The following is an 11,007-nucleotide window of genomic DNA, read 5'->3' as shown; positions in this document are numbered from 1 at the left end:
TGTAACTTTTGTAAATGTTTAAAGAAAAACATTTAGTATTGATAAATATACTAATACATTTCTGTTATGATAAAACGCATATCTACAAAACAGACTGCAAAACTACATAAAAAATAACAAAAGACATTTTGGGCAATAATTTAGATAAATAAAAATTGACGATAATACAAAGAAAATTCTACTACACATTGTACAAACAAACGGAGATTACTTATTACAGATACCAATTAGAAAATACGAAAAAAGAATCGACTATTAACTGATGCTGTCGTACCAAAGGTACTATAGATAGATATGTAAACTGATATTTAATTTCACGCTAACCATCTGTGATTTCTTGTTTGACGTATACTAATGCAGCCTATTTTTTTGTTGCTAAAATGATATATTTCAAGGTGTTTTACGTTCTGAAGCGTTTCCTTCTTTTTGCTGCCTTTAAACATATCCAATTCTCCAAACGTGTGGTCGACTTCAATGAATATCCAAACATGTCTAGTTGTTTTTTCACACTCAATTATGTGCATTCACTTACGTCCGATAAAGTCAATTTCGTTGAAAAGTTAATTACATACACTTCACCTTAACTCGATTTCGCTATCATGTTCATGGTTTGGAAATATAAACTTTTTACTTTTTTGTCATAGTTGGGTTAAAGTAGAAATGATTTTGGTAAGTGTTTTTTTTTATTTGCAAACAATGCCACAATATTAACATAGGATGGTTTGCTAAAGGAACATCTACCTGGTAAGTATCTTTGTTCATAGCTTAATATGTTAGTACACTGTATGGTTTGTGAATTATAATGACCCTTTGAGACGTATCCCCACGTAAAGTGCATCATTCTTGTTTAGTTGGAAGTGTACGTCATTGCTACCTTTTGTACGAAGTAAACAGTTGAACTGGTATATGCCACTTCTTGGCGCAATGAACATGCCTGTTGTAGAATCGTAACGTTGTAGAATCGTAACCATTAACAATATTGATTCTGACGTCATCAAATTTTAAAGTTGTAGTGCTATATGTCAGGGTGGTATCTTTTGTCAAGGAGGCAAAGAAAACCGGTATCGGCGAATCATTTGAAAGAGAAATAGAAGTGTAACACACGAAGACAGAAGAAACTCCCCTTCATGCCTTTATATAGTTTGATAGCATTAACATATTTATTGTATAATAACTCATATATTCATGAATTATCCATCCAGTTAACAAAACATTTCTTTCTAACTACAGCAACTATCACGATATAAAGCAGAATATCAGATTAAAATACTAGTGGATGGGAGGCATAATATTCAAATTGTCTTTAGCCATAAACGCACACTTTATGTCAGAATACAAACGCTAGATTTAAATCTTTTCTTTCCCCTGCTGATCATCAAACTATGTTGCACAATTCTATTTTGTGTAAGTCTCTTTTATAACGGCTGGTCAATAGTAATCGTTTACAATCTATGTACGTTTTGTACAAAATCACATCATGTTTTGATTTTGTTCAAAACGATGAACTAATAACATTCCCTCAGGCTGATTTGCAGTTATTTTATTATTTCATATGTGAACGATATAACGTGATGCATATAAACATTGAAATGCCTAGATTTTAGTCCATATATTGGCCCGAAGAGGGGATGCTTTTCATTTTCATTCTGTGTTTGAATGTATTGGTAAACAATAATTGCAGTTTAGCATGAGTTGATAATGATAATATTTGAACGTTCCTACTTTGGTTCTTAGACTGTAAGGCATTTAAGAGAATTCTTAATAAATTCTCATTTCTACAAGTGGTGATATCTGAAATGTACAAATGATTTTCGTTGATTTATAGATATTTAACAACATTTATCTTTGACATTGGATAAATAAAAGTTTCGATTAGTTAAAAGTACATAGGAAGGTAGACTCGGACCTTATCTCCCGCAAAACACCCACAATTATCAGAACACTTATGCACACAAAATAATTCCCATGCTCGTTGCAGTCATCTATATTATGAAAAATTGTTTATCCCAAATCGGTTGCTGTAGGAACAAAAAAAAAAAAAAAACCACGGCATTATACGTAGAATTAATATTTATAATACAAAGAGTGTTTATATTTGACTGGAACACCCATTCAGTATTTTTAGAAAGAAGATTTGGCTTTGATATGCTTTTTGATTTTTCAATAGCAACAAGTTTCCACTTTAATTGTCAAAATCCTTAATGTACTATAAGAATCATGGATGACATAATTACAGGTAAACTTTCATAGGTAAGAGGCACATAGTCCGTTCAATTTTGGTCAGATGTGTCAACGTTTAAAGCTCAAACATTCATATATTTTCAGTGCAATTGTTCTTTAGTTTTGAGGGTAAAAAGTGAACATGCTCTGGACCCAAATAATAGTTGTGTTCTCGAACTTGTTTCTTGAAAGTTTTTGTTTTGTTTATTATTTCGTTTTTGTTTATTTATCTATTATATTGTTATCACAGATTTAAATGCTTTTCTGAACATGTTTTATTCTTTATTATTTTGTATCTGTTTATACCACTGATATATGTCAAAACGAGAAAGGTTGAAATGACAGAAAAAAGTTGAAAACTGCTACAAGTTTATGTGGCTATCAAAACTATAAGACATTTAACCGTATTATTTTGTTATATTTGCTTGCTTTTTGTAAGTTACAATAGATTGATTTTGATGTCGTCAAGTTGTTGTATAATTCACTTATGCTCTGCAATTGTATTTTATACATTCATTACCACATACAATTATTATTATACTATTAATTTTGAAACTAATATAATGTCATGTGTATTTTGAGTTAAGAAAAAGGAATTTATCAAGAAACATCGAAGTGTATCTTAACTTACATTATTAAAATTTGATTATGTACGCTACAATAAATTGTCTTCCATGACTTTGTAGAATACGGGCATATTAGTCACTGACAACAAAAAAAAAAGAGTCACTGAGGCCAGGGCTGGACTAACGGGCATATATGTTACATTATCTTACCTTCTATAGATTTATAGAGATATGATTGGTTAAAGGACTACACATGGTGACTATAATCAGTAATCAAAAGTACGGGATTTCTTGTTTCAGACAGCTGGTATCCGAAATCCGACCTTCGATTTTTTTTTCTTTCAGAAATGCGCATTCTACGTTTTAATTATTGCGTAGTTGTAAAACTTTGATACACATGATTTCTTTGTGTATTGTTCAATTTTTTATTTTATAATTGAACTAATAATAATTTTTCGAAGTTATATATGGATACCCAATACATAAAAAGATATCCAAGTAATGCAAGAGCTTTAGAAGTGCTCCCTTTTCAAAGCAATATATTTTGGTGTGCTTTAGAACAACAAAAAAAGGAGAAATGCACTCGAGCTCGTTAAGCTTTAAAAAAAATTGCAGACATTTATATTTACTTTACCACAGACTAAAACGTTTACTAACCGGCTGGGTAGATACTTGGTGAATGAAACAATGATATACGAGAATCAAAAAGTAACAATTATCTAAAATGGGGAAGACTGTGCAAAGTATGAATTGAATTAAAGTATAAAAAACACCAACATAAATCTATGTGTTTTCCGTCAGCAAACAGAAAGACCCACATAATAAAAACCGAAAGTGATGTGTTTTTCTTGACAATATAATAATAATCCGCCGTCAGAATCTATATTCTTTATTGTTATCCTAAGAAAAAACAACATTCGCTTTAATCAAAAGACTAATAGAATGAATATGAAGATCTGTTTTTAAATACTTTACAAAATACTTTTAAAGTATACAGCCTTTAGTGAGAAAACGACTTAATCTATACATCCAGCCTTCTGATTACTGGGTAAACAGCAAAAATTGCAACGCATGTAAACGCATGTTTACCAGGAATTTACCGCACGTTTCTAAACATGTCAGAAACGCATGTTTGGAGAACGTATTGTTTACATGCGTTTATGGGAAACATGCGTTTGAAAACACATTGTAAACGCATGTTTATATGAGAAACATGCGTTTTGTAAACATGTGTTCGTCAACGCACGTTTACAACATGTTTTTCAAACATATGGGAAACATATGGGAAACACATGGTTTCAAACATATGTTTACCAACTGTTACTCAAAACACATGGTAAACGTATGGTGAAACGCATGTTTACCATACGTTTTCAAAAAAACACCTGGTAAACATGCGTTGCAATTTTGCCTGTGTAGGGGATGGACGATCTATATAATACAGCTTATGTTATGGACTAGTACAAATTTTAATTTAGGGGCCAGCGGAGGCGCATCTCCGGGTGCGGAATTTTCTCGCTGCATTGAAGACCCATTTCGAGTATAGTATTTTGTACCGTTTGATAAGATGTGTACGCTTTATAAATGTATAGCACTCGAGCTAGTGATAGCCAAATTGATCTGGTAGATTTTATGTACCTGTCAGTGATAATACCTATTCATGTATTATAGACTACGCCTAAAAATTCAAATTAATTAGACAGTGGTGATGATGACACCTTCTTGACCTGAATTTGTTTTTATTTTTCAGTATAAGTTCATTTTCAAGTTTAGATTTTATGTTTCGAAGGTTTTCCTTTTATTATAGCATCAAGTAACATCATAAAAATACTGAAGTCAGAGGAAAATTGTAGGCGAAAAGTCCATAATCAAATGACAAAATCAAAAGCTCAAACACACCTTACGAATCGTAAACAACTGCCATGTTCCTGACTTGGTACAGGTATTTTCTTACATTTTTTTACGGGTTTTTGTTCAGTTCTGTTATTTCTTCCTATCAGAGGAATTTGTTACATAATATTTACTGTTACCATAGTTAAGCGTCCTTAAAAATCAGCAACCGAAAATATTACTGACTGCCTCTAAAAACGAAAATAAAAATACAAATTATATACTAGTATTCAGAAATTCTAAAGTGTATTTTAATGTTTAAAAAATAGTCTAGATAGTGTCCCAGTTATCTATGAATAAACCTGCTTTGGAGAACTATATGAACTTTTCAAATAACTTTATGAATACTCCAATACTATCTTACATGTTATCATAACAAAAGACGTGGGTTTTAAATGGAGCAAATTATTTTAAATCGATCAATATTTATTTATAGCTGTTTACTAAAAATGTCCAACAATATAACTTGTATGTCTTAATGTCAGCATCTTCTTCATGCTCTTCTGTGAATGTTAACTCTGTATTGGAAAGTGAAGCATAGAATTCGAAAATGTCATTGGTGAGTACACATAACAAAAATTAGGACTTAATATGAAAATGAAGGCTACGAAATATACTTGTTTACAGAAAATGTTTTGGTGTAACCACGTTTACAAACATCACGAACACATATAAATATGTAAGTAGTGCAAGGAATTAAATAAATTCGATACTTTTAACGGACGATCGTTTCATAGTCCTTATGTTAATGGGGGAAGGGTGGATTTAAATTTATTTTCACTTTTGTACACATCACTTTCTTCATTTTGTTGGTCAAAATATTCAATCATTTTCATTTGAGCAAGGTTAGATTTTTAGGTGTAGAACTTTCCGGGTCAAAATATTTCTCAAAAATCCTTATTAAATATGACAGAATGGTCAAAAAAGCAAATGTTGTAGATGAAAAAAAAATCTCTTCAAACATTCTTGCGTCCAAAGCGTTTTTCGTGAATGACACTTGGAATTTTTAAACCTACATATTTGAAAATCATTGTATGTTTGACATATTAGGGACATTTTAAAAAATGTACCATTCTAAGTACATGTATATTCCCATTATCTGATCAGAAATTTATACTCGACCTATCAAAATATTACTTTATTGTTAGGTACAATGTACAAATGTAATATAATAAAACCGAGAGACACACACCAACTAAAAGGAAAACACTAAACAACGGAACACTGAAGTGCAACAAAAAACAAACAACAACGCAATACAAATAGAATCGAACTATATTGACAATACGAGACAAGCATAACACTGTATCTTCAATTGTTTTATGCTTACAATTTCAAAACGTGCAAATGTCCACTGTTCACTCTCATACCATATATGACCCGGTTGCATTTTTGGAAGGTTAATTTATGTTGTTCATCCTTTATGGTTAAACTTATCCCTTATTATACGAGTGGAAAGATTATTAAATGTTGGGGATATAGTTTTCTACTTTTATTTATAAAAAAACTGAGTATACGTTTTCAGTTATTCCCCTTTTTGCAGCAAGGTTTATCCTTAGTAGAAACATTCATTTTTTATCTATTATCTATGACAATAAATAAATTGATTTCGGTTTAAAAGAGGGACGAAAGATACCAAAGGGACAGTCAAACTCATTAATCTAAAACAAACTGACAACGCCATGGCTAAAAATGAAAAAGACAAACAGAAAAACAATAGTACACATGACACAACATAGAAAACTAAAGAATAAACAACACGAACTCCACAAAAAACTAGGGGTGATCTCATGTGCTCCGGAAGGGTAAGCAGATCCTGCTCCACATGTGGTACCCGTCGTGTTGCTTATGTGATTACAAATCCGGTATTGATTTAATAAAATATAGTATTAATATATTATCATGTACAATTCTCTGATCTATGCTTCCTTTTCAAACATTATGTGCTCTCTGCCACGTCCATAATATTGTTGTATATATCATAAACTTAATATGTTATCATATTCATTGATCAAACAGTTCTTCAAGGACTCGATAAAAGGTGCTGATAATGTTAACTATGAGTTTTAACATTCACTAAATATTTCACCTAGAGTTACGTAATAGGGGTTACAAAAGGTTGAACAAACGGTACAGAGGGCGTCGGTTGTCGAGAGATATAGGTATTTGTTATTCAGTAGTAATTTGTCCGTCAACACTGAGGTTTTTGTTCGAATTTCACTCGTAACAAGTGCGTTCGATTCCGATCTATCATGTATTTAATAGGATTACCAGTCGTCCGTCCTACCAGTGTTTCCACTGCTAATAAAAAACGACCGCTATGATATAGACAAGAGGACTGAAAGTTGCATTAAACACTAACAACTAATTACTTTTAGTTTAAACTTTAGTATCTGTAAGAGAGAGATTTTTCAGTAGGTTCCACGCATTATAATGTGAGGTAAAATATTTTACAGGAACCATATTTTGATACAGAGAGTAACATTGAAGCTAACTGTATTCAAAACGATCTGGAAACCTTATACTTAGCAGATAATCAACAAAACGACAGCATTTTGTCCTGTCTGTCGAATATTTGTTTAAATGAGGACCTTGCAGACGTTTATTTCAGTTTTCCAGGAGAAGAGTCTAGACGATACCCAGCTCATAAAATGGTGCTGTCCTTGAGAAGTCCGGTATTTAAAGCAATGTTTTATGGAACATTCCCGCAACAGAACGGAGACGTAGAAATATTGGACATTAAACCCAGTACATTCAATTTGTTGCTGAGGTAATTCCTTGTTAAATAACATCGCATGTGTTCAATGCAACGAAGTAATCAGATTATAAGAATTACAAGAATGCAAAAAAAATTTCCCAAATTAATATATAATTTCATATTAATAGTGTTTTGATTTATTCTTTTATGCTTTTGTATCTTTAACTTATTGTGAATGTGATTCAAATTTTCTATAAGGCAATATAATTTGATATAGAGAGCCTTGCTATAGGACATCGAGTGGTGTAACGCGTTTTGCACAGTGTAAGGCGGTTTGGTGCCACGATATCTCTATAGCATGAGTTCGAATCCCCGCCAGGGAAGAACAAAAAAAAAATTGATTCCGCAAATTTACAAATCTAACACGGTTGGACTGATTTTTAGACGAATAATATATATATATACAGAATGTGTTTGTAGCCTTGTATCACCACATCGAAAGTTACCCTTTTTTATTGAGCATGCTACTACTTCTTAATCATCTAAAAACATTTTATTATTACAACAATGTTTTTCTTATAGATACATATATACAGACAGAGTACAATTAACAGGACAGATAGTTATCTCCTTGTTATATGCAGCACAAAAATATCAAATTCAGTCGTTGCTTACCTTATGCGAATCATTTTTGCGTAACAATCTTTGGATAAGGAGTGCCTGTACTATTTACAGCAATGCAAAGCTTTTTTCGTTAGATCAACTTAAACAGGACACGCTAAAATTTATTGCATTGAATGCTGCAGACGTTTTTGAAGTTAAAGATTTTTTGGCTGTTCCTGCAAATGATTTAGTGGACATCCTGAAGCTTGAAACAATCAATATTACTGAAGTTAAACTGTTCCAGTCTATCCTCAAATGGGTCGATGTAAAATTGGGAAAAGCTCAAAAACTTATTACAGGACAAAATAGAAGAGGTATCCTCTTATCTTCTGGAATTTTATACCTAATAGCATTCCCGTCACTTAGCATTGATGACTTTACCAAAATAGTTGTACCTACTGGAATCCTGACTGACGAAGAACAACTTCAGCTTTTCAAAGCTATTACAATGAATGAAATTAGCATGTGGACAAAATTTCGCGTGAAGCCACGGAACATCGGCAAGGTTATCAAAATATCGATCGATGATATTATTCCGTCTTTGGAAATGATGCATTTACAACAAAATACATCATATAACAGCAGGTGCCCAATGAATGAGAAGGACTCCCTACACAGAACACAAAACATATATCTTAGAGCTTCGAAAACAATACGAATCGTTTCTGCAAACATCAAACCCAAATTTGTACGTGTTGGGCCAGGTTATGAATGTATTGTGGCGTGCACATTTAGAGGCAAAACAGTAGATCAAAAATATACGTATGGAGAAGACTGCATCATACACATCGATGAAGAATTTACATCAAATGATGCACGGAATATTGTTTTCGAAATCAAAGATGAAAGACAAGAAAGAATATCACCAAAGGATTGGTTTCGAAATTCTAAAAGCTACCAACCGTCACCAAATGTGCAGTTTCAGATGTTACCAAATAAACATAACATCGGGCGGAATCAACGAAAATTAAACTGGAATAAGTATTTTACGCCTGGAAAAAATAGAATTGATTTTAGTTTTGAAGGCATTTACTTAGTAGACACTTTCGATGTAATCGAACTTGATTAGTGAACGTTCCGGGTGCTTATCTTGTGATTTGGAGGCATTTGTTTTATATGTAACATACAGAGGCATATTTTCTCCTTGAACGTGTCGAATCCGTCTAACGTATCCATATGGTGTTACTTTATGACCAAAATTTCCTAGCTGATTTAAGATGTTGAAGCGTGTTTTTTCACAAACCCAATTCAAGTTCATATTCTAATAACACCTAAACGCGTACATCTAAAATGAAAAAAAAATCGCTATCTAATAATATCCATAAACACATGTCGAACAAGATTTATTTGGATTTTGATGACCCGGTTCATGAACCATTTACAACTACAACTTGAATGCTTCTTGTTGCAATTTTATTGCGGTATAAAGATTTAAACAATCACACTAAATTTGTATTTAATTGTATGAATATTTTTTTCAAAAAGGAGCACTCATGTCTTACAAATAAACAAATATGCTACAATTATTTTGTGAAATAAAGAGTTATATGAAAATTGTGTGTGTTTTCTTTTTCATTGTTTTGACGATTGAAGATCGTGCAGACATGAGTGTTAAACTGTATTGAAATATGAACTACATTACCTCGTGGATGCTGTCAGTTAGTAAAGACTATGCACTTTTTTGAGACATACATGTAATGCAAATAATGAAATCTTATTTCAAATCCAGGATTTAAACTAAAGTATTATTTAAATTTAACACTTCGAATGCTTTACATACGCCATCACGATGTGATTGATCGTTAATAAATATCTGTTTCACGGATGACTACGGGTATGTTCCAATTGTCATTATCCCACCCTCTTCGAGTTTCCTCAAATACCGATATAATCCACCAAATAAGCCCTATTACCTTGTTTGTATTTACATGGGCAGCACCACAGTTGCCACATGAATTGTTTGCCCTTTCGAAACACGTGAAACCCTCCCCCGTTTTGGTAGGGTTCATGTTTCTTAGTTTTATGTAAAATTTAAAACCACAAAAATACTGGAAATTCAAAACGAAAAGTCCCTAATCAAATGGCAAAATCAAATGATAAAACATATCAAACAAATAGACAACAACTGTCATATTCCTGACTTGATACAGATATTACCAAATGTAGAAAATGGTGGATTGAACCTTGTTTTATAGCGCTAAACCTCTTATCGAAGATGTATTTTGTGTGCTGTTATTTGTCTTTTCGTCTTTATTCGTTTATTGATGTTGTCAGTTTATTTTATACTTATAGGTTTGGATACCGGTATCCCTTTGGTGGTTTGCCTCTCTTTTATTGTTGACTTCAATATATTAGTCGATTAAAAAATAGTTTTAAAGTTTTTGTAAACTTAATGTCTAATAAAAGACAGTCAACTTGTTCAAATATTTGTCCTTTTGTCTTTCTTAGATTCTAGATTTTTGCATCATTGGCAATGATATCATAATCTCAGTTTTTATTCTTATCAAAACATTAAAATGTTAAATTGACTTATCTTATATTACAGTATTCATATTGTTTTTGCTCTAGGTATCTGTGTTAAATCTGATGTATTGTATTTTTCTTAAATTCACCATACCGGTAATGGTCTTGTCTGTCATATGTCCAGAAAAAAACATGTGACTAGCTTTCATATTTGATCATTATAGGATTTAAAAAAATGCAATGAATCGATAATTGAAAAGTTATATGTAGTGTTTAAGGGTTTTGTAAACAGATATTGCTAAAGCAGTCCGCTATTGTGTAATAGTATATCGTCAAATATGATTTTGTGTTGCTTTTGATAAGAGTTAACTGTAACGCGACAAGTATAAAAAGTGAAGCAGGAACTGATTCCCTTCTGAAGCAATATACCCAAGTGGGGTGGTAGTACTTGGTCTTTATTAATCTTTAGAATATTTTAAAACTGTTTTCTCTTTTTCAAAAATCATT

The 11,007-nt window shown here is 32.0% G+C and overlaps 1 long non-coding RNA gene and 1 pseudogene across 1 annotated transcript; one reads left to right on the top strand and one right to left on the bottom strand.

The window, feature by feature from the left end:
• Positions 1-50: 50 nt before the first annotated feature.
• On the bottom strand, positions 51-1,801 carry LOC143043003 (uncharacterized; annotated as a pseudogene).
• A 3,205-nt stretch (positions 1,802-5,006) lies between these two features.
• On the top strand, positions 5,007-9,591 carry LOC143085502 (uncharacterized). The gene is made up of 3 exons (XR_012981348.1): positions 5,007-5,235; positions 7,133-7,446; positions 7,957-9,591. It is a non-coding gene; the product is annotated as an uncharacterized LOC143085502 (long non-coding RNA).
• The last annotated feature ends 1,416 nt before the right edge of the window (positions 9,592-11,007 follow it).

The sequence above is a fragment of the Mytilus galloprovincialis genome, chromosome 8 (genome assembly GCF_965363235.1).
Source record: "Mytilus galloprovincialis chromosome 8, xbMytGall1.hap1.1, whole genome shotgun sequence".
In the NCBI taxonomy this organism is placed as follows: domain Eukaryota; kingdom Metazoa; phylum Mollusca; class Bivalvia; order Mytilida; family Mytilidae; genus Mytilus; species Mytilus galloprovincialis.
This window is presented reverse-complemented; position numbering and strand designations above follow the sequence as displayed.